Genomic DNA, 24,319 nt, shown 5'->3' on the forward strand with positions numbered 1-24,319 from the left:
GCACTGTCAACAACATGAATATTTCATGTTTGTTTGCTTTCTAACAAAGAGAGACAGTGCAGTACACATAGAAATAGAATGAATAGAATGGACTTGGAAGCTCTAACCCTGGTAATGTGAAATGTAAACTAATGGGTACTCTCACAATGGCTGCCTGGTATTGTGATGCAATCATTTCAATGGTAATGTAGAATGTTCATTCAAATGATGCCAACTGACGAGGCTCATGCAATGGAATATATTTTTTGTAATGTCAGTTGAGCTGGCTCAATACATCACAGCACAGATAAGGGTACACTTCCTGATTTAACTTCCTATATAGGTTAAGACAATGTCATCACAAATCTGGGACCAGCACCGTTGCTAGCTACCAGTGCCGTTGCTAGCTACCACAGCTGGTCCCATTGTTGCAAAGAGTTATGGGATATTTAGAATCCCGTTGTCTTAACCTTTGTCATCTTCAACCTAGGCATGGGTGCACTCAAAATGGCTAACATGTCCACCCATTATGCCATCATTGACTTGAATGGAGAGGCCCTTTCTATTCATTCTATTTCTAGGGCAGTACGTAAACACTATAGTACAGAAAATGGGTTGGGGAGTAGCAGTTTCTCTAAATATCTCAGGCCACCTGCTAAAGTGGCACTTGTATGGGTCGGTGCCAGTCCTGCATTTCCTGACCACAAACTCAACTTGATCCATATTGATTGCGCGGCGCACCTGTCTTTCGGACAAGGTATGTATGCATGTATGCATGTATGTATGTATGTATGTAAGAAAGGATTTTATTGTATTTAACTAGGCAAGTCAGTTAAGAACAACATCTTATTTACAATGACGGCCTACCAAAAGGCCTCCTGTGGGGACTGGTGCTGGGATTTAAAAAATAATAATATATATATATATAGGGCAAAACACACCACAACACTACATAAAGACCTAAGACAACAACATTGCATGGCAGCAACACATGACAACACATTATGGAAGCAGCACAACACGGTAGCAGCACAAACATGGTACAAACATTATTGGGCACAGACAACAGCACAAAGGGCAAGAAGATAGAGACAACAATACAGCATGCGAAGCAGCCATAACTGTCAGTAAGAGTGTCCATGATTGAGTCTTTCAATGAAGAGATGGAGATAAAAATATCAGGACTTCCTAAAGACTTCTTATGCTTCAGGTGACTTTCTGAGACCAGATGGGTTCAAATGGCTCTATTCTTATGATCAAATGATCCACCGTGGATGTGAATGAAAGAAACTCCCAGCCTGCTATTCTCAGTTTATGCCAGTAGATGGTACTATGTGTCTTGGTACACAAACCAATTTCTGACATGAAATATTTGGGGGAATTTGGCCTTAGTCTTGCTTTTGAACTCCTACAGTATGCTCTAAGACCAGTGAAGAGGCCCAGCGGTCAATATAACTAAGGGGTTGATGACCTTTAATGATTGTTGGGAACTAGGTTAGTGGGATGTCTAAAAAACCTTCTGCAGATGTCTCCTCTCCTGTGCATCTGATCGCACATTAAAGTTTACCCCCTGCTAGGCTGACAGTACATGATCAGATGTCCAAGGCTCTAGTCAAACGTAGTGCACTATGTAGGGAATAGGGTGCTATTTTGGGACACACTCTAGCTCAACACCCAGTTCACCAGAGGCCCTGAAACCCCCTGACCACAGATAGGCCTCTGACAGGGTCCACCCCAGTCTCCTAGTGGAGCTGCAGGAATCCAGGCCTCTTACTCATCTTTCCAGGGACCTCTGTCTATTTCTCACCAGGATTGGTCTACATTTTCAATGGCATCACAACCCAACTTACATCCCAGGAACCCCAGTGCTGTTACTGGAAATAGAGCTGGTTTGAAAACAACTGATGGGTGACCTCTCTCTGCATCACAAGATAGGCATATTTGTAATTTGAGTTAGAATAGCTTGTTATACAAACAGCAAGTAAGCAAAAACAAACAAGTCAATCACTATCATTCTCAGCCACTTTCAACTTAAACCTTCAACCTTGTCTATGTATAGGATGAATCTTTCAGCGAAACCCGCCTAAGTACTTTAGTAGACATGGTTGATAGAAATAACGTCATGGAATAGTTTACAGCAGTACTTTTTCACTGATATTGTGTTAATTTTGAAGGAAAGCCCCATGTGGTTCCTTTACAGAACCAAGAAAACTCTTAAAGCAACTTCCTCCTTCTCAGAAAATAGATCCTCACTGAGGGGAAACAATGATTCAGAGGGGTAATGAATGTTAATTGTACTTTCACAAATCACTGTCCTCCTCATTCTTAAAGGACTATTGTCAGGCTGTTACAATAGTCCTGAGGGTGCTGTATGCCTGACACACATACTGTAGATAAAAACATTGTACAGTATAGAAAATACATACAACTCCTTCGTCAGAAACAATAATATTATTACATTTCTTGGGAGGAGTCTGCATTAACTTAATCTGGATCTTATTGTAAGAAGGGTAGTGCAGGCTTTCTTAGCATCACAAGCATAATATTTTCTAATCTTCACATTTGGGTGAGACCCACTTCTCAGGTTGCCTGGAATTCCCATAAAATGAAATCGGCTAAATTCTTGGCCAGTGGCTCCAACCTAAAATACCTGCTGGGAATATGTTCTATCCTGTTCTGTTCTCGACTATGGAAGGGGTTGGTCAACATAATAATGTGATTTGACACCCACATTGAGACCGAACACGGGTTGCATGCTAGTGCAAAAAGAAGCTTTGTATCACTTCAAAACAAGATTGTGGCATCACTGAACACTAAGCTACAGTACACACTAAGCTACAGTTCACAGTAAGCTACAGATCACAGTAAGCTACAGTACACACTAAGCTACACTAAGCTGCAGTACACACTAAGCTACAGTACACACTAAGCTACAGTACACACTAAGCTACAGTACACACTAAGCTACAGTACACACAAAGCTACAGTACACACAAAGCTACAGTACACACAAAGCTACAGTACACACAAAGCTACAGTACACACTAAGCTACAGTACACACTAAGCTACAGTACACACTAAGCTACAGTACACACTAAGCTACAGTACACACTAAGCTACATTACATACTAAGCTACATTACATACTAAGCTACATTACACACTAAGCTACAGTACACACTAAGCTACACTAAGCTACAGTACACACTAAGCTACAGTACACACTAAGCTACAGTACACACTAAGCTACATTACACACTAAGCTACATTACACACTAAGCTACATTACACACTAAGCTACATTACACACTAAGCTACATTACACACTAAGCTACAGTACACACTAAGCTACATTACACACTAAGCTACACTAAGCTACAGTACACAGTAAGCTACAGTACACACTACGTGTACATTTACATATTTGTTTGGCAATGTGGACATACTTGTCAACTATCATTGTACATACTGAAGAAGACATGTTGTCAGATAAAATATTAAACTGGATCAGGACAAGAACATGATAGGGGCAGGACATACAGAGTTTAAAAATCTGCCATTGAATTGTGGGGTGTGTGAAGGGGGTGTGAGTGTTTGTGTACATAGTGTATGTACAGTCCAGTATGGGTGTTTGTTTTTCATGCTGTAGGAGGTGTAGCCTTCTGTACTTGACATGATAATTGCCCTAGTTTGATTGACTGGGTGAGGGGTAAGTCAATACAAAAGGAATAACAAGCAATAATGGAGGAGAAACTAAGCATTTGTGAAGGCAAAAAGTCCTATAATAGTCTAATGTCAGACATTGTATAAGACTAGTCATTATGTTGCTAATGATAATATCCAAAAGTAAATGTTTCCACAACAATGAAACCTGACCTTTATCTGACTCAGTATCAGTGCAATCAGCACAAAGTGGAATCCCAGTACCAGGCCAGGGCCAAACTGTAACCTTTTAAGCTAACCCTTCCCCTAATCAGAACCCTAACTCCTTAACCTAACTCCTAAACTTAACCCTAACCCCTAGCGAGCTAGATAATGTTAGCCACCTAGCTAGAATTCGTAACGTATTGCATCGTTTGCAAATTCGTAACATATTGTACGTTTTTACTTGTACCCCTTTTTCTCCCCAATTGGTAGTTACAGTCTTGTCCTATCGCTGCAACTCCCTTATGGGCTCGGGAGAGGCGAAGGTCAAGAGACTTGTGTCCTCAGAAACATGACCCTGCCAAGCTACACTGCTTCTTGACACACTGCTCACTTAACCCGGAAGCCAGCCGCACCAATATGTCGGAGGAAACACCGTCCACACGGCCCGCCACAAGTATTCGCTCGAGCACGATGGGACAAGGCTGGTCAAACCCTCCCTTAACTCGGACGATGCTGGGCCAATTGTGCGCTGCCTCATTTATATTTCACCCTCTTAGCTGTTTCACAACACCTGCAGATCTGCAGTCCACATTTATTTATCTGAGGGGACTAGCTCTACTCATCCATAACTTTTTACTTATCAACCTAGAACTAACTAAAGCCACTGCTTCTATTGTTTGGGGACAATGTGGTTAAGGCAAAAACGAAAGTAGGGTGGTTGGTTTGCGTGGATGGGTGGATGGGTGGGCGTATAATGTGAACGTCTAGCAACCCGAAGGTTGCGAGTTTGAATCTCATCATGGACAACTTTAGCATTTTAGCAAATTATACAACTTTTCAATTACTTACTACTTTTTAGCTACTGTGCAACTACTTACCATGTTAGCTAACCCTTCCCCTAACCCAGACCTTAAGTAACCATTTGCCTTATGTAACCGTACAAAGCGTAACATACTAAACGGAGCGTCTCGGATTTACATACAGAATAATATGAAATGCTATGAGCCCAGGTTGATCATAGCTTCCACCGTGACATGGGATCTCACTTCAGGCAACTGGGTAAGGCCGTGTCTACACTTGACATTTACATGCGACTTCTGCTATCAGAATACAAAGATCGCATTGAAAAGACAGGTGCACAAAATTCACATTGCAGTCTGATTGTGTTCAGATCTGGCTGCCCACCTTCTGACACATTGGGTGCGGATTTCTCCTGTCTGGACGCAATCAGGCTACCGAAAGAGCATACAATGGGCGAATTCATCAGCACTATGCCCACAAGTCTGTGTTATGGGAGCGAGAGGCACCTTCTCATTATAAAGTTGGGGGAAATACGTTCCTAGTGTGTGAGGAACGTGTTTGCTGGGCTCATAAATGCTGTTGAGAAGAAAAAAAAAATTTGTGGGGGGGGGCTACAGTTATGCTAACCTGTTTGCAATCCCTTGCTAGCTTGTTGGCTAGCTACAGAACTGCCATCAAATCAATCAAATACACATATTTAGCAGATGTTATTGCGGGTGTAGCGAAATGCTTGTGTTCATAGCTCCAACAGTGCAGTAGTATCTATCAATTCACAACAATATACATCTCTAAAAGTTAAAGAATGGATTTATGAAAAAGACAAATATTAGGACGAGCAATGTCGGAGTGGCATTGACTAAAATACAGTAGAATAGAATACAGTATATACATATGAGATGAGTAAAGCAGTATGTAAACATTATTAAAGTGACTAGTGTTCCATTATTAAAGTGGCCAGAGATTCCATGTCTATGTAGATAGGGCAGCAGCCTCTAAGGTGCAGGGTTGAGTAACCAGGTGGTAACCGGCTAGTGATGGCTATTTAACAGTCTGATGGCCTTGAGATGTAAGCTGTTTTTCAGTCTCTCGGTCCCAGCTTTGATGCACCTGTACTGACCTCGCCTTCTGGATGATAGCGGGATGAACAGGCCATGGCTCGGGGGGTTGATGTCCTTGATGATCTATTTGGCCTTCTTGTGACATCGGGTGCTGTAGGTGTCCTGGAAGTCCGGCAGTGAGCCCGTGGTGATGCGTAGGGCAGACCGTACCACCCTCTGGAGAGCCCTGCGATTGTGGGTGGTGCAGTTGCCGTACCAGGCGGTGATACAGCCAGACAGGATGCTCTCAATTGTGCATCTGTAAACATGTCTGAGTGTCTTAGGGGCCAAGCTGAATTTCTTCAGCCTCCTTCTTCACCACACTGTCTGTGTGGGTGGACCATTTCAGATTGTCACTGATGTGTACGCCGAGGAACTTGAAGCTTTCCACCTTCTCCACTGCAGTCCCATCGGTGTGGATATGGACCTGTTCCCTCTGCTGTTTCCTGAAGTCCACGATCAGCTCCTTCATTTTGTTGACATTGAGGGAGAGGTTATTTTCCTGGACCCACTCTGCCAGGGCCCTCACCTCCTCACTCCCTGTAGGCTGTCTCGTCAATGTTGGTAATCAGGCCTACTACTGTTGTGTCGTCTGCAAACTTGATGATTGAGTTGAAGGGGTGCTTATTGAGTCAGAGGCGTGCTGATTGAGTCGGAGGCGTGCTGATTGCGTCGGAGGCGTGCTGATTGCGTCGGAGGCGTGCTGATTGAGTCGGAGGCGTGCTGATTGAGTCGGAGGCGTGCTGATTGAGTCGGAGGCGTGCTGATTGAGTCGGAGGCGTGCTGATTGAGTCGGAGGCGTGCTGATTGAGTCGGAGGCGTGCTGATTGAGTCGGAGGCGTGCTGATTGAGTCGGAGGCGTGCTGATTGAGTCGGAGGCGTGCTGATTGAGTCGGAGGCGTGCTGATTGAGTCGGAGGCGTGCTGATTGAGTCGGAGGCGTGCTGATTGAGTCGGAGGAGTGCTGATTGAGTCGGAGGCGTGCTGATTGAGTCGGAGGCGTGCTGATTGCGTCGGAGGCGTGCTGATTGCGTCGGAGGCGTGCTGATTGCGTCGGAGGCGTGCTGATTGCGTCGGAGGCGTGCTGATTGCGTCGGAGGCGTGCTGATTGCGTCGGAGGCGTGCTGATTGCGTCGGAGGCGTGCTGATTGCGTCGGAGGCGTGCTGATTGCGTCGGAGGCGTGCTGATTGCGTCGGAGGCGTGCTGATTGCGTCGGAGGCGTGCTGATTGCGTCGGAGGCGTGCTGATTGCGTCGGAGGCGTGCTGATTGCGTCGGAGGCGTGCTGATTGAGTCGGAGGCGTGCGTGGCCACACAGTCATGGGTGAACATGGGTTGTTGTGCTATTATCATATTTGGCCTATTCCACCGTTTGCAGAATACATACTGGCATTTAAAATGATATAGCGCGTAAAAAGGGAATTAGGACACTATGTGGGCATGGTGGACACATTTAAATGTAAGTGTAGACGCATGATGTGTTCGGAATTCCATGATCAGAACATCATGACCAGAATATAAAAACTGCATTAACTGTCAAGTGTAGACACAGCCTAATACACACAATTCCACTCTGCATTTTAAATGCAGAATAAAATTTGAATAATGACTCTTATATTCCCCATGCAAACTATTTAAAGCTGACAGTTAGCTGTACGACATTGTGTTTTTGTGCATACATCATTCGCATCATGGACATGTGCTTTCTAAAGGTTTTGTAACCATGAATTCAAAGGCTCTATGTTCTGTATAAAATAGCGTTCACTGAAATGAAAGGTGGCTGAATATCTTGAGGTGGTTGAATGTCTATTCTGCATTTAAATAAAGCTGATTCTATCCTTCACCCTTCCTCTATTCAGCTGACTAGAAGAACTGTGATGAAAGTAGAAACTAACTGGGAATCATTCAAAATACAGTACCAGTCAAATATTTTGACACACCTACTTATTCAAGGGCTTTTCTTTATTTTTACTATTTTCTACACTGTAGAATAATAGTGAAGACATCAAAACTGAAAAACAAATATGGAATCATGTAGTAACCAAAAAGTGTTAAACAAATCAAAACATATTTTAGATTCTTCAAAGTAGCCACCCTTTGTCTTGATTCTTGATTACAGCGTTGCACACTCTTGGCATTCTCTCAACCAGCTTCACCTGGAATGCTTTTCCAACAGTCTTGAAGGAGTTCCCACATATGCTGAGCACTTGTTGGCTGCTTTTCCTTCACTCTGCGGTCCAACTCATCCCAAACCATCTCAATTGGGTTGAGGTCGGGTGATTGTGGAGGCCAGATGCAGCACTCCATCACTCTCCTTCTTGTTCAAATAGCCATTACACAGCCTGAAGGTGTGTTGGGTCATTGTCCTGATGAAAAACAAATTATAGTCCCACTAAGCGCAAACCACATGGGATGGCGTATATTACTGCAGAATGCTGTGGTAGCCATGCTGGTTAAGTGTTTCTTGAATTCTAAATAAATTACAGTGACAGTGTAACCAGCTAAGCACTCCCAAACCATCACACCTCCTCCTTCATGCCTCGCAGTGGGAACCACACATGTGGAGATCATCCGTTCACCTTTCCTGTGGCGGTCTTTGTGAGAGCCAGTTTCATCATATCGTTTGAAGGTTTTTGCAAATGCACTTGAAGAAACTAAAGTTCTTGAAATTTTCCGGATTGACTGACCTTCATGTCTTAAAGTAATGATGGACTGTCGTTTCTCTTTGCTTATTTGAGCTGTTCTTGCCATAATATGGACTTGGTCTTTTACCAAATAGGGATATCTGTATACCACCCCTACCTTGTCACAACACAACTGATTGACTCAAATGCATTAAGAAGGACAAAAATTGCACAAATTAACTTTTAACAAGGCACACCTGTTAATTCAAATGCATTCCAGGTGACTACCTCATGAAGCTGGTTGAGAGAATGCCAACACTGCAAAGCTGTCTTCAAGACAAAGGGTGGCTACTTTGAAGAATTTAGATTTATTAAAACTTTTTTGGTTACTACATGATTCCATTTGTGTTATTTCATTGTTTTGATGTCTTCATTATTATTCCACAATGTAGAAAATAGTAAAAATAAAGTAAAACCCTGGAATGAGTAGGTGTATCCAAACTTTTGACTGGTACTGTAGATCGGAAAGAAATAATTACAAAAAGCCTCTGAACAACGGCTTCCGTACCATCCTCCAATTCAATGTCTGAATTTCACTATTGTTGTTAGCCAATAGTTGTATGAGCCCAGGTCTAGAGCCAGCAGGCTCTGTACTATATAACATGGGCAGCTGAATGAGCCCATTGATGGAGTAAATGAGAGTGAAGTGGCTGAATGTGCACATTGATGCTCTGGTACAGTGGAGTACAGTGAGGCTGTGTGGCTGGGACTGTGAACACACACTGGTACAAGAGCAGAGCAGAGTAGAGCAAGGCCATGCTAACAGGGCGAGGCTATGCCATTGCTGGCCTGGCTATAACAGATGACACCAGTCACCTCTGAGACACACACACACACATACACACACACAACCTCAGGAGCCTGAAGGTCAGCACACTTGTTTGGTAACACATGTCTTAAACCATGCATCATTAAGCCTTGATCAGAAACATGACAGCTGTCATAGCTTCTATGATAATTCTTGACAAATGGCCGTGGTCCAAAGTTCTATCTTTGCTGGCTAACCAACTAGCTACAGTAGCTGAGATCTATACATTCTGTTATTACAGGAGCACTGTGTACAGGCATCAATTACAGTATACACACAACTGCAGTGTACACACAACTGAAACAACACTTCCCACCTGTTCTGTGCAAGTCATTATTATGGATCCAAGTTCATCTCATGCTTTTCCCTGTTCCTCTAAAGCAGGGTACAGTAGCAGTCCATTGTGAATATCAATGTGAATGTCAGTGTGAATATAAATACTGTTAACAGTGATTGACTGGCACCCTCTCCAGCCCTCTTGTATGGCATAGATATCCTGCTTGTTTTGCCCTACGCCTTGCCATGTATTCATTGACTGATCTTTTGTCATGCAAACTTGACCATGACAAAGAAATTATGCCCACTCCATGTTGTTTTTGTATAGGGATGGGCATGGTTATTTAAATATTTGAATATCCGAATAGACTTTTGTATTTCTTTTCTTTTTCTATTCTTTTTTTTTTATCTACCTTTTTCTCCCCAATTTCATGGTATCCAATTGTTAGTAGTTAATGTCTTGTCTCAACGCTACAACTCCCGTACAGGCTCAGGAGAGACGAAGGTCAAGAGCCATGCATCCTCCGAAACACAACCCAACAAAGCCGTACTGCTTCTTAACACAGCGCGCATCCAACCCGGAAGCCAGCCGCACCAATGTGTCGGAGGAAACACCGTACACCTAGCGACCTGGTCAGCACGCACCGTGCCCGGCCCACCACAGGAGTCGCTAGTGTGCGATGAGACAAGGATATCCCTACTGGCCAAATCCTACCTAACCCGGAGGACGCTAGGCCAATTGTGCGTCGCCCCATGGACCTCCCTGCCGCGGCCGAACCCAGAGTCTCTGGTGCACAGCTAGCACTGTGATACAGTGCCTTAGACCACTGCGCCACCCAGGAGGCCCTTGGACTTTTCTATTTGATTACTTGGGAGAGTATTACATTTTGAGAAGAAAAAAATACAGGCCTATTAACAATGACAAGGCTTCAAATGATCTATGTGGCGTTGCTAAATAGCCTACAAGGATAGACCATTACATTTGAAATGTAAATAAAACAACAGTTTTATGACAGTTTTTATGAGTGCTCCCCATAAGAAAAATGCACAGGTAACCTATAGCCTCGTTTGACAAGATAATCGATCCATCTGACAGGTCATATCAAGAAGCTGATTAAACAGCATGATCATTACACAGGTGCACCTTGTTGCAGGCATAAATGATCTAACTAGCACAAGTCGGTTTGTCTACTTCCTTTCTCTCCCTCTCTGCCACACATATAGACTGTCACACACACCGGCCCCTGCTCGTCTCTTGCCCCTCCCCCAACCTCCATCTGAAACAAGCAGAGCACAGCTCACCGGCTTTCTTGAGTCGCCCGAGCAAGTCTTAATTGAAGTAGAAAAAATAATAATTACAAAATTAAAACTCATGTATTTCGACTATCCAGATATTCGAAAATATAATGATAATGAAATAATTTCAAATGCCCATCCCTATTTGTGTGTTCTGTAGAGATTCGAGAATTCCATTATTTTTTTAAACTCAAACACACACAAGGTTGGATACAACGCTCTTGTGAGAAAGTGGCATCGTGCGCTTGTAGGTGAATATTGGTTCTAAACAACAATAAAGTATCCCTCAGTAAAAGTAAGGCATCTTTCATTCAATTGACCAGGACTATCATTGAAGGAAGTTCCTCTACTCAAATCAGCTGACTGCTTTGCTATAAATCTACCATTTGTTGCTGGTCTGCTCCACTTTCACAACAATGAGCCTTCCACTCTGCTGTTCTTGAACAGAGTCTACACAAACGGATCCATGTCTTTTATCCCCTCAGTCCTTTGCAAATGCACTGTAGCAAAAATAACAGGAGGGGAGAGATCCATAGTGAGCGCATGCAGCCTCTCTGTCTGTGTGTCTGGTCTTGAGCCATGGGGGGAGATGAGTGTGTGTTCAGGCGGAGGTGTTGCTAACATTTACGATAGCAAATTTCAACTTACAAAAAAAAATAACGTTTTCATCTTTTGAGCTTCTAGTCATGAAATCTATGCAGCCTACTCAATCACTTTTTATAGCTACTGTTTACAGGCCTCCTGGGCCCTACACAGCGTTCCTCACTGAGTTCCCTGAATTCCTATCAGACCTTGTAGTCATAGCAGATAATATTCCAATTTTTGATGATTTTAATATTCACATGGAAAAGTCCACAGACCCACTCCAAATGGCTTTCGGAGCCATCATCGACTCAGTAGGTTTTGTCCAACATGTCTCTGGACCTACTCACTGTCACAGTCATACTCTGGACCTAGTTTTGTCCCATGGAATAAATGTTGTGGATCTTAATGTTTTTCCTCATAATCCTGGACTATCGGACCACCATTTTATTACGTTTGCAATCGCAACAAATAATCTGCTTAACCAAGGAGCATCAAAAGTCGTGCTATAAATTCTCAGACAACACAAAGATTCCTTGATGCCCTTCCAGACTCCCTCTGCCTACCCAAGGACGTCAGAGGACAAAAATCAGTTAACCACCTAACTGAGGAACTCAATTTAACCTTGCGCAATACCCTAGATGCAGTTGCACCCATAAAAGCTAAAAACATTTGTCATAAGAAACTAGCTCCCTGGTATACAGAAAATACCCGAGCTCTGAAGCAAGCTTCCAGAAAACTGGAACGGAAATGGCGCCACACCAAACTGGAAGTCTTCCGACTAAATTGGAAAGACAGTACCGTGCAGTATCGAAGAGCCCTCACTGCTGCTCGATCATCCTACTTTTCAACTTAAAACCTGTTAAGGCTAGGGGGTGCTGTTGTCACTATTTATGGAAATCGTGTAATTTTTGAAACGGCTTCCTACAAAATTCTTGATCGTACAATATGCATATTATTATTATTATTGGATAGAAAACAGTCTATAGTTTCTATAGCCGTTGAAATTTTGTCTCTGAGTGGAACAGAACTCATTCTACAGCAATTTCCCTGACATGGAGTCAGATTTCACACATTTTGGCCCCTGTTCTGGAGTCAGTTTTAAGGCCACTGTTATTGCTATGAGTATACGGACACTGCTTACGTCTTCCCCTGGATGCCTTTACGTGATGACGCTTTGAATGGTATCGATTGCCCAATCACAGCCCCTATAAAACAAAAACACGTGTAGGTAGGAACTCTTTTCTAGGTGCGTCAGGCGCGCGGAGGACACCGACCTACTGTTTTTCCAAGCATTAGTGTAGCCAGTTATATTTCTCTGGTCATGTTTCTACTCGTTATAGGAGTTAAAAACATCATAAGGTAGTTAATTTAAAGCGTTTTATAGCAATTTATATCCGTTTAGTGCGATTTTGGGACATTTATTTCTGAGACACTGTGAATCTCTGGGCACCGTTCCAGTTCATGCCGAACGCAATGTGCATTTCTACATGGCAAGAGGACAGCTTTCGACCAAAAGACGATTAGACCCAAGAAAGGATTCTTTGACCAAGATTCTGATGGAAGAACAGCTCAAAGTAGGAACAATTTATTATGATAAATCGTGTTTCTGTCGAAAAATGTTAATGGCTTAGGACGCCATCTTTTTTGACGTAGCTTCGCTTGGCGCAAACTGTATTGAAAAGTAAGGATAATTAAAAAAATGTAAATCCGCGATTGTATTAAGAATTAAATTGTCTATCAATCGCTGTCCACCCTATATTTTTTAGTCACGTTTATGAGTATTTATGTATACGACTACATCACTGTCTAATGTGGCGCAGGACATTTTCTGACCAGCTGGGCTACTTTTCTCATTGTCTAATCATGATTTTGGTGGCTAAATATGCACATTTTCAAACAAACTGTATATGTATGTTGTAATGTGATGTTACAGGAGTGTCATCTGAAGAATTCTGAGAAGGTTAGTGAAAAAATTAATATATTTTGGCGATGTTTACGTTATCGCTCTCTTTGGCTAGAATCAATGCTGGTGTAATGTTTGCACATGTGCTATGCTAATATAACGATTTATTGTGTTTTCGCTGTAAGACACTTAGAAAATCTGAAATATTGTCTGTATTCACAGGATCTGTGTCTTTCGATTAGTGTATGCTGTGTATTTTTACGAAATGTTTGATGATTAGTAGTTAGGTAAACACGTTGCTCATTGTATTTATTCTAGTCCATTTGTGACGGTGGGTGCAATTGTAAACTATGACATCTACCTGAAATATGCACATTTTTCTAACAAAACCTATACTATACCATAAATATGTTATCAGACTGTCATCTGATGAGCTTTTTTCTTGGTTAGTGGCTATCAATATCTTAGTTTAGCCGAATTGGTGATAGCTACTGGTGTTGGTGGACAAAGAAAAGATGGTGGATTATGCTAATGTGTTTAGCTAATAGATTTACATCTTTACATATTGTGTCTTCCCTGTAAAACATTTAAAAAATCGGACATGTTGGCTGGATTCACAAGATCTGTGTCTTTCATTAGCTGTATTGGACTTTAATGTGTGAAAGTTAAATATTAAAAAAAAAATAATAATTGAATTTCGCGGCTCTGCCTTTTCAGTGGGGGGGGGGGGGGGGGTGCCGCTATTTTTTGATACTGTCGCAAAGCTAACTAAAAAGCAGTATTCCCCAAGTGAGGATGGCTTTCACCTCAGCAGTAATAAATTCATGAACTTTTTTGAGGAAAAGATCATGATCATTAGAAAGCAAATTATGGACTCCTCTTTAAATCTGCGTATTCCTCCAAAGCTCAGTTGTCCTGAGTCTGCACAACTCTGCCAAGACCTAGGATCAAGAGAGACACTCAAGAGTTTTAGTACTATATCTCTTGACACAATTATGAAAATAATCATGGCCTCTAAACCGTCAAGCTGCATACTGGACCCTATTCCAACTAAACTACTGAAAGAGCCGCTTCCTGTGCTTGGCCCTCCTATGTTGAACATAATAAATGTCTCTCTATCCACCGGATGCGTACCAAACTCACTAAAAGTGGCAGTAATAAAGCCTCTCTTGAAAAAGCCAAACCTTGATCCAGAAAATATAAAAAACTATCGGCCTATATCGAATCTTCCATTCCTCTCAAAACATTTTGAAAAAGCTGTTGCGCAGCAACTCACTGCCTTCCTGAAGACAAACAATGTATACGAAATGCTTCAGTCTGGTTTTAGATCCCATCATAGCACTGAGACTGCACTTGTGAAGGTTGTAAATGACCTTTTAATGGCATCAGACCGAGGCTCTGCATCTGTCCTCGTGCTCCTAGATCTTAGTGCTGCCTTTGATACCATAGATCCCCACATTCTTTTGGAGAGACTAGAAACCCAAATTGTTCTACACGGACAAGTTCTGGCCTGGTTTAGATCTTATCTGTCGGAAAGATATCAGTTTGTCCTCTGACAAATCAACTGTAAATTTCGGTGTTCCTCAAAGTTCCGTTTTAGGACCACTATTGTTTTCACTATATATTTTACCTCTTGGGGATGTCATTCGAAAACATAATGTTAACTTTCACTGCTATGCGGATGACACACAGCTGTACATTTCAATGAAACATGGTGAAGCCCCAAATTGCCCTCGCTAGAAGCCTGTGTTTCAGACATAAGGAAGTGGATGGCTGAAAACGTTTTACTTTTAAACTCGGACAAAACAGAGATGCTTGTTCTAGTTCCCAAGAAACAAAGAGATCTTCTGTTGCATCTGACAATTAATCTTGATGGTTGAAAAGTCGTCTCAAATAAAACTGTGAAGGACCTCGGCGTTACTCTGGACCCTGATCTCTCTTTTGACGAACATATCAAGACTGTTTCAAGGACAGCTTTTTTCCATCTACGTAACATTGCAAAAATCAGAAACTTTCTGTCCAAAAATGATGCAGAAAAATTAATCCATGCTTTTGTTACTTCTAGGTTAGACTACTGCAATGCTCTACTTTCCGGCTACCCGGATAAAGCACTAAATAAACTTCAGTTAGTGCTAAATACGGCTGCTAGAATCCTGACTAGAACCAAAAAATGTGATATATTACTCCAGTGCTAGCCTCCCTACACTGGCTTCCTGTTAAGGCAAGGGCTGATTTCAAGGTTTTACTGCAAACCTACAAAGCGTTACATGGGCTTGCTCCTACCTATCTTTCTGAGTTGGTCCTGCCGTACATACTTACACGTACGCTACGGTCACAAGACGCGGGCCTCCTAATTGTCCCTAGAATTTCTAAGCAAACAGCTGGAGGCAGGGCTTTCTCCTATAGAGCTCCATTTTTATGGAATGGTCTGCCTACCTATGTGAGAGATGCAGACTCGGTCTCAACCTTTAAGTCTTTACTGAAGACTCATCTCTTCAGTAGGTCATATGATTGAGTGTAGTCTGGCCCAGGAGTGTGAAGGTGAACGGAAAGGCTCTGGAGCAACGAACCGCCCTTGCTGTCTCTGCCTGGCCGGTTCCCCTCTCTCCACTGGGATTCTCTGCCTCTAACCCTATTACAGGGGCTGAGTCACTGGCTTACTGGTGCTCTTTCATGCCGTCCCTAGGAGGGGTGCGTCACTTGAGTGGGTTGAGTCACTGACGTGATCTTCCTGTCCGGGTTGGCGCCCCCCCCTTGGGTTGTGCCGTGGCGGAGATCTTTGTGGGCTATACTCGGCCTTGTCTCAGGATGGTAAGTTGGTGGTTGAAGATATCCCTCTAGTGTTGTGGGGGTTGTGCTTTGGCAAAGTGGGTGGGGTTATATCCTTCCTGTTTGGCCCTGTCCGGGGGTATCATCGGATGGGGCCACAGTGTCTCCTGACCCCTCCTGTCTCAGCCTCCAGTATTTATGCTGCAGTAGTTTATGTGTCGGGGGGCTAGGGTCAGTTTGTTATATCTGGAGTCCTTCTCCTGTCGTGTCCTGTGTGAATTTAAGTATGCTCTCTCTAATTCTCTCTTTCTCTCTTTCTCGGAGGACCTGAGCCCTAGGACCATGCCTCAGGACTACCTGGCATGATGACTCCTTGCTGTCCCTAGTCCACCTGGCCGTGCTGATGCTCCAGTTTCAACTGTTCTGCCTGCGGCTATGGAACCCTGACCTGTTCACCGGACATGCTACCTGTCCCAGACCTGCTGTTTCCAACTCTCTAGAGACAGCAGGAGCGGTAGAGATACTCTTAATGATCAGCTATGAAAGCGAACTGACATTTACTCCAGAGGTGCTGACTTGCTGCACTCTCGACAACTACTGTGATTATTATTATTTGACCATGCTGGTCATTTATGAACATTTGAACATCTTGGCCATGTTCTGTTATAATCTCCACCCGGCACAGCCAGAAGAGGACTGGCCACCACTCATAGCCTGGTTCCTCTCTAGGTTTCTTCCTAGGTTTTGGCCTTTCTAGGGAGTTTTTCCTAGCCACTGTGCTTCTGCACCTGCATTGCTTGCTGTTTGGGGTTTTAGGCTGGGTTTCTGTACAGCTCTTTGAGATATCAACTGATGTAAGAAGGGCTATATAAATACATTTGATTTGTTTTGATTCAGATCTGGGACAAAGACATACCTCACTGTTTATTTCATGAGTCCCATGAAGAGTGTATGAGGAAGGGGATGTGAGCTGTGTGCTAAGGGAGAGACCATGTAGGAGACTACAACATGGAGGAGACTACAAAGAGATGACAAATTAAACTGTCTCATTTAGTATATGACAGAGACAGAGCCCGTGGCTCACCATGTATTGGGCTGGTCTGCTCGGGGGAAACCAACCCACAACCCATGTTTCGTGTACACAAAATCCCCTGCATGGAGACAGCAGTCAGAAAGAGACCTCTAAAAAAAGGAACTGAGTAGGACTGACTACCACAGCACCACATAATAAACTGTACAGTATACTATGTCAATAAATCCATTGGATTGTGAACAGACTCGATTCTGAGAGGATGGCATACCCATATCAGTATTCATGAAATGTACCTCAATAAATATCTTACATGAGGTGGAAACTAAAAACATTCAAAGGATTATGTGACAAATGGTGTTGGAAGCCCTGATTTGGAGATGAGGAGCTGCTCCTCTGACATTTAAATGAGACAAAGTAGAGTGACGGAAATACCAATCTATAGACAGAATAGTTTAATTCCTCACAGTGAATGCCAAAGGGATGAAGGGGAGGATACAGTGGATGTCACCTGGTGACGTGGGAAATCAGACTGACCTATCAAAATGCCAAAAGTGCAAACAAAGTGGAAAGTGCCAACAGATATACAATTAAAATACTCCTAATTCTTCAAATCTGTTTTCCACAAACAACTGGAACAATCTCTATTCCTCAGGTTTGCACACTCTGAATGATAGGGACACGCACGTACACACATGTCCTTGAGAGAAGCTATTTGGACATACTATAGAGCACCTGTTACAGTTTGCCACATTTTTCAGATGTAAGTGGTATATTTTCAAAACGTCAAAAGTACAAAAATCTAAACTGATAATACTTTTAATACCCCCTATCTTATGTTCAGAACCCTTGCAATATTTGATTAAATAAAGTATAATTTTCCATACAGTATTTGACTATTTTTTTAATAATTTGTATCCAATGGCAGGTTGTGAGCATGTTGAGAAATACTGTATGTCAGTCTTACAGTTTCATTATCCTCAGATAGCATATTTGTAGGACAAATCATCCCAAATAGGGGTATTGAAAAGCAGTTGGCTACTGTAAAAACATAGCACGGTGGTGTATGCCATTTCTGCTCCATGCAACATTGTACAAGATCACCTTTCGATGATACTTGTCGACTGATACAGTATTGCCTGTCTCTGTGCTTAAAATTCATCAGCTTACAGTGAGTGTATCAATGAAATTCAGATAATGAGTGGAATATATTGTTATATACAACCCAGGTATTATACCAGTGCATTGTACACTACACCATAGTTCCAAATGGTAGCACATAGTGACTCTTTCCACTTGTTCCTATTAAAGCATACTGGCTGATGGAGAATGGTGATAGTGTATCAGTTGTCGGAGAAAGTCACATAGAAAAGGTGATCTTGTACAATGTGCAGAAATGGCACACAACACCATGCTACATTTTTACAGTAGCCAACTGCTTTACAATACCCCTTATTTCTGATGATTTGTCCTATGTATGTACTGTATGAGGATAACGAAACTGTAAGACTGACATTTCATAACATGCTCACAACTTGCCATTGGATGCAAATTATTTAAAAAAAATTGCATGTCAAGTTACAGTCAAAAATTGTATGGAAAATTATATTTACCATCCACTATTCTTTATATTCAGTTCATTAAAAATAATTGTTTTGAAATGTGTATCGCCTTTTTGCTATTGGATTAAATGGTAGTTTAAAGCTCCAGTGCTTTTCCTGTGTTTTATATAGATTTCCACACTATGAGGTTGGAATAATTCAGTGAAATTCAGCCTGTTGTGGTGGGATGGAGTTTTGATAGACCAATAAGAGAGTGTTTCCCTCCTGACAGACCACTGTCAGACAGAACTTGCTAAATTCTTGCTTGAGAAATTGTTCTTTGCTAAGAAGCATTTTTTTTAAAACATTTTTGACCGTTTTTATTGAAAACAATCACAGTAAGGTATTTAATTGTTACCCAGAAATGATTTGATATTGAGATACAAACGGCTGCATTGGACCTTTAAATTACTAAATGGTAAGTCTATCTGATACATTGGTGACTAAACAAAATGTTCTCATATTTCATGGAAAACTTTGATTTTGGATGAATGACTCAGGTGTAAAACCGCACTGAATGCACAAATTAAGGTTCTAAACATAAGATGGGGGCATAAGTGTTATCAGTTTTGAGTTTTGTACTTAGAGATTTGAAAATATACCACTTAGATCAAATTTTTTGGGGACAAAGTGATTGAAAAATGTTTTATGTACAGAAACTTTGATTGTACATTCATTGGGGTTTCACATATCTTTCACCCCTGAGTCAACCCACCTCTACCATCCGATCCATTGGCCAGCATGTATTCACTGGAAAATAAACTGGATGATCTCTGTTTGAGATATCTTATGTTTCACCGAGTCATGGCTGAATGAAGACATGGAGCTGGCTTGGTTTTCCATGCATTGGCAGGACAGAACAGCTACATCTGGTAAGACGAGGGGTGGGGGTGTGTATCTATTTGTCAATAACAACTGGTGCGCAATGTCTAATATTAAAGAAGTCTCGAGGTATTGCTCGCCTGAGATAGTGTGATCTACAGCTTATCATAGGGTACTCTATCTACCAAGATAATTTTCATCTACTGTATATTATTTGTAGCCGTCTATTTATCACCACAAACCGATGCTGACACTAAGACCACACTCAACGAGCTGTATAAAGCCATAAGCAAACAAGAAAATACTCATCCAGAAGTGGTGCTCCTAGTGGCCGGGGGACTTTAATGCAGGCAAACTTAAATCCGTTTTACTTCATTTCTACCAGCATATCACAGGTGCAAGCAGAGGGGAAAAAAACTCTAGACCACCTTTACTCAACACACAGAGGTGCATACAAAGCTCTCCCTTGCCCTCCATTTGGAAAATCTGACCATAATTCTATCCTCCTGATTCCTGCTTACAAGCAAAAACTAAAGCAGGAAGTACCAGTGACTCACTCAATATGGAAATGGTCAGATGACGCGGATGTAATGCTACAGGACGGTTTTGCTAGCACAGACTAGAATATGTTCTGGAATTCATCCAATGGCATTGAGGAGTATACCACCTCAGTCTCCGGCTTCATCAATAAGTGCGTCGAAGATGTCGTCCCCACGGTGACCGTACGTATATATCCCAACCAGAAGCCATGGATTACAGGCAACATCCGCACCGAGCTAAAGGCTAGAGCTGCCGCTTTCAAGGCTTATAAAAAATCCTGCTATGCCCTCAGACGAACCATCAAACAGGCAAAATGTCAATACAGGACTAAGATTGAATCCTATCACACCGGCTCAGACGCTCTTCGAATGTGGCAGGGCTTGCAAACTATTACGTACTACAAAGGGAAACCCAGCCGCAAGCTGCCCAGTGCCGTGAGCCTACCAGATGAGCTAAATGCCTTTTATGTTAGCTTCGAGGCAAGCAACACTGAAGCATGCATGAGAGCAACAGCTGTTCCAGAAAACTGTGTGATCGTGCTCTCCATAGCCAATGTGAATAAATAGGTCAACATTCACAATGCCAGATGCCCAGACGGAATACCAAGGCGTGTACTCAGTAAATGCGCGGACCAACTGGCAAGTGTTTTCACTGACATTTTCAACCTCTCCCTGACCGAGTCTGTAATACCTACATGTTTCAAACAGACCACCATTGTCCCTGTGCCCAAGGACGCGAAGGTAACATGGCTAAATGACTACTGCTCGTAGCACTCACGTCGGTAGCCATGACGTGCTTTGAAAGGCTGGTCATGACTCACATTAACACCGTCATCCCGGAAACACTAGACCCACTCCAATTCGCATACCGCCTCAACAGATCCACAGATGACAAAATCTCAAGAGCAGTCCACACTGCCCTTTCCCACCTGGACAAAAGGAACACCTATGTGAGAATGCTATTCATTGACTACAGCTCAGCGTTCAACACTATAGTGCCCTCAAACTCATCACGAAGCTAAGGACCCTGGGACTAAATACCTCCCTCTGCAACTGGATCCTGGACTTCCTGACAGGCCGCCCCCAGGTGGTAAGGGTAGGCAACAACACAACTGACACCCTGATCCTTAACACAGGGGCCCCTCAGGGGTGCGTACTTAATGCCCTCCTGTACTCCTTGTTCACCCACGACTGCGTGGCCAAGCACAACTCCAACACCATCATTAAGTTTGCTGGCGACACAACAGTGGTAGGCCTGATCACCAACAACGATGAGACAGCCTATAGGGAGGAGGTCATAGACCTGGCAGTGTGGTGCCAGAACTACAATGTCTCCCTCAATGTGAGCAAGACAAAGGAGCTGATCGTGGACTATAGGAAAAGGAGGGCCGAACAGGCCCCCATTATTAACATCCACAGAGCTGTAGTGGAGCGGGCTAAGAGTTTCAAATTCCTTGATGTCCACACCACCAACAAACTATCATGGTCCAAACACACCAAGACAGCCGTGAAGAGGACACAACAACACCTTTTCCCCCTCAGGAGACTGAAAAGATGTGGCATGGATCCTCAAAGTTCTACAGCTGCACCATCAAGAGCATACTGACTGATTGCATCACCACCTGGTATGGTAACTGCTCGGCATCCGACCGTAAGGCGCTACTGAGGGTAGTGCGTACGGCCCAGTACATCACTGTGGCCAAGCTTCCTGCCATTCAGGACCTATATAACTAGGCAGTCAGAGGAAGGTCCTAAAAATTGTCAAAGACTCCAGTCACCCAAGTCATAGACTGTTCTCTCTGCTAGTGCATGGAAAACGATACCGGAGCACCAAATCTAGGTCTAAAGGACTCCTTAACAGCTTCTACCCCCAAGCCATAAGACTGTTGAACAATTAATCAAATGGCCACCCGGACTATTTACATTGACCCCCCGCCCTTTTTACACTGCTGTTACTTGCTGTTTATTATCTATGCATAGTCACTTTACCCCTACCTACATGTACAAATTACCTCGACTAACCTGTACCCCAGCACATTGAGTCGGTACCGGTACACCCTGTATAAAGCCTTGTTATTGTCATTTTACTGTGTTACTTTTTCTTCGATTTTTCACTTGAGTTTATTAAGTAAATATTTTCTTAACTCTATTTCTTGAACTGCATTGTAGGTTAAGGGCTTGTAAGTAAGCATTTCACTGTAAGGTCTACACCTGTTGTATTCATCAAATGTAACAAATAACATTTGATTTGATTTGAAAGACCTTGTATATTTTTATGTTCCAGGAATGGTGTACAGATCCTTGCGACATGGGGCCATGCATTATCATGCTGAAATATGAGGTTAAGGGCGGAGGTTGAGTGGCATTACAATGGGCCTCAGGATCCCTTCACGGTATCTCTGTGCATTTAAATTGCCATCAATAAAATGCAATTGTGTTCGTTGTCCTAAGCTTATGCCTGCCCATACCATAACCCCACCACCACCATGGGGCACTTTGTTCACAACGTTGACATCAGCAAACCTCTCGCTCACATGACACCATCTGCACGGTACATTTGAAACTGGGATTCCCACTTGAAGAGAAAACTTCTCCAGTGGCCAAGGTGAGAATTGCCCACTGAAGTTGGTTATGACGCCAAACTGCAGTCAGGTCAAGACCCTGGTGAGGACGACTAGCATGTAAATGAGCTTCCCTGAGACGGTTTCCGACCGTTTGAGCAGAAGACTGTCCGGGTGTTTTGTCTCAGACGATCCCGCAGGTGAAGATGCCGGGTGTGGAAGTCCTGGGCTGGCATGGTTACACGTGGTCTGCAGTGGTGAGGCCGGTTGGACTTACTGCCAAATTCTCTAAAATGAGTTGGAGGTGGCTTATAGTAGATACATGAACATTACATTTTCTGGCAACAGCTCTGGTGGACATTCCTGCAGTCAGCAAGCCAATTGCACGCTCCCTCAAATCATTATTTTGATTCAGTAGTTATCCGTTTTGATCAGTTTGAGTAAGTGTTAGTTGATTTATATTGTTAACAAATGAAAAGAAAATCATATCAAAAGTGAAGTGAATATTGTATTTTGAAAATCAGATAGATTGAATATATATCCAAATTGAAAGATTGATTTGGTGCAGTCAACAGGTGAATTTGTTTGTTGTATTTAGCCAATTGAAAATGTGCTTAGTGTTTTGAAACATGAGCCACAAACTTGTGAAATTGCACCAAAGTGATTGAAAAAAAACTGTATTAGGTAAAAATATAGAAATGCACACTGTTCAGCAGTTATCAAACTATATAAACTCAGCAAAAAAGAAACGTCCTCTCACTGTCAACTGCGTTTATTTTCAGCAAACTTAACGTGTAAATATTTGTATGAACATAACAAGATTGAACAACAGACATAAACTGAACAAGGTCCACAGACATGTGACTAACAGAAATTGAATAATGTGACCGTGAACAAAGGAGGGGTCAAAATCAAAAGTAACAGTCAGTATCTGGTGTGGCCACCAGCTGCATTAAGCACTGCATGAACAGGGGCCCTGGGCATCTTTCTTTTGGTGTTTTTCAGAGTCAGTAGAAAGGCCTCTTTAGTGTCCTAAGTTTTCATAACTGTGACCTTAATTGCCTACCGTCTCTAAGCTGTTAGTGTCTTAATGACCGTTCCACAGGTGCATGTTCATTAATTGTTTATTGAACAAGCATGGGAAACCCTTTACAATGAAGATCTGTGAAGTTATTTGGATTTTTACGAATTATCCTTGAAAGACAAGGTCCTGAAAAAGGTTTACGTTAGCTAGGCACTACATCATTTGGTTCAGTAGTTTTAATTTTAATTGAGTGATAGTTAATTGTATTGATAACAAATGACAAGAAATCGTATCAAAAGTAAAGTGAATATTGTATTTTGAAAGCAGATACTTACAATGAATATGTATTCAAATTGAAACAGTGATTTGTTGCAGTGAACAACTGACTTTGTGAATTTGTTTGTTGTACTCAATGAGTCAATGAGTTGTTATCAATAAATCATCACAATAAGGTGCAGAGTGTTCGATTTGCCTGTTGGGCAAGGAGACCAGCATCTCTGCTTAAACCATTAATAACTGTGTGACGTTTTCAATGGATTGTTAAATAAATGTTAACTATTTGGTTGTAATATCACCACCTCTTGAAGAGCACAGTTTCAGATTACTCCATGCAAAACAATTGTGCACATTTAGCTCTATCATCATCAGACTTATAGGCCACAGCCAGTAACTGCATTCT

The 24,319-nt window shown here is 42.4% G+C and overlaps 1 protein-coding gene across 9 annotated transcripts in view; it reads right to left on the bottom strand.

Annotated features, from left to right (window-relative positions):
* Positions 1-24,319, bottom strand: part of LOC129829832 (rap1 GTPase-activating protein 1-like) — a 111,143-nt gene that overhangs the window by 58,684 nt on the left and 28,140 nt on the right. The window lies entirely within an intron of this gene.

This window comes from Salvelinus fontinalis, chromosome 31 (assembly GCF_029448725.1).
Source record: "Salvelinus fontinalis isolate EN_2023a chromosome 31, ASM2944872v1, whole genome shotgun sequence".
NCBI lineage: Eukaryota > Metazoa > Chordata > Actinopteri > Salmoniformes > Salmonidae > Salvelinus > Salvelinus fontinalis.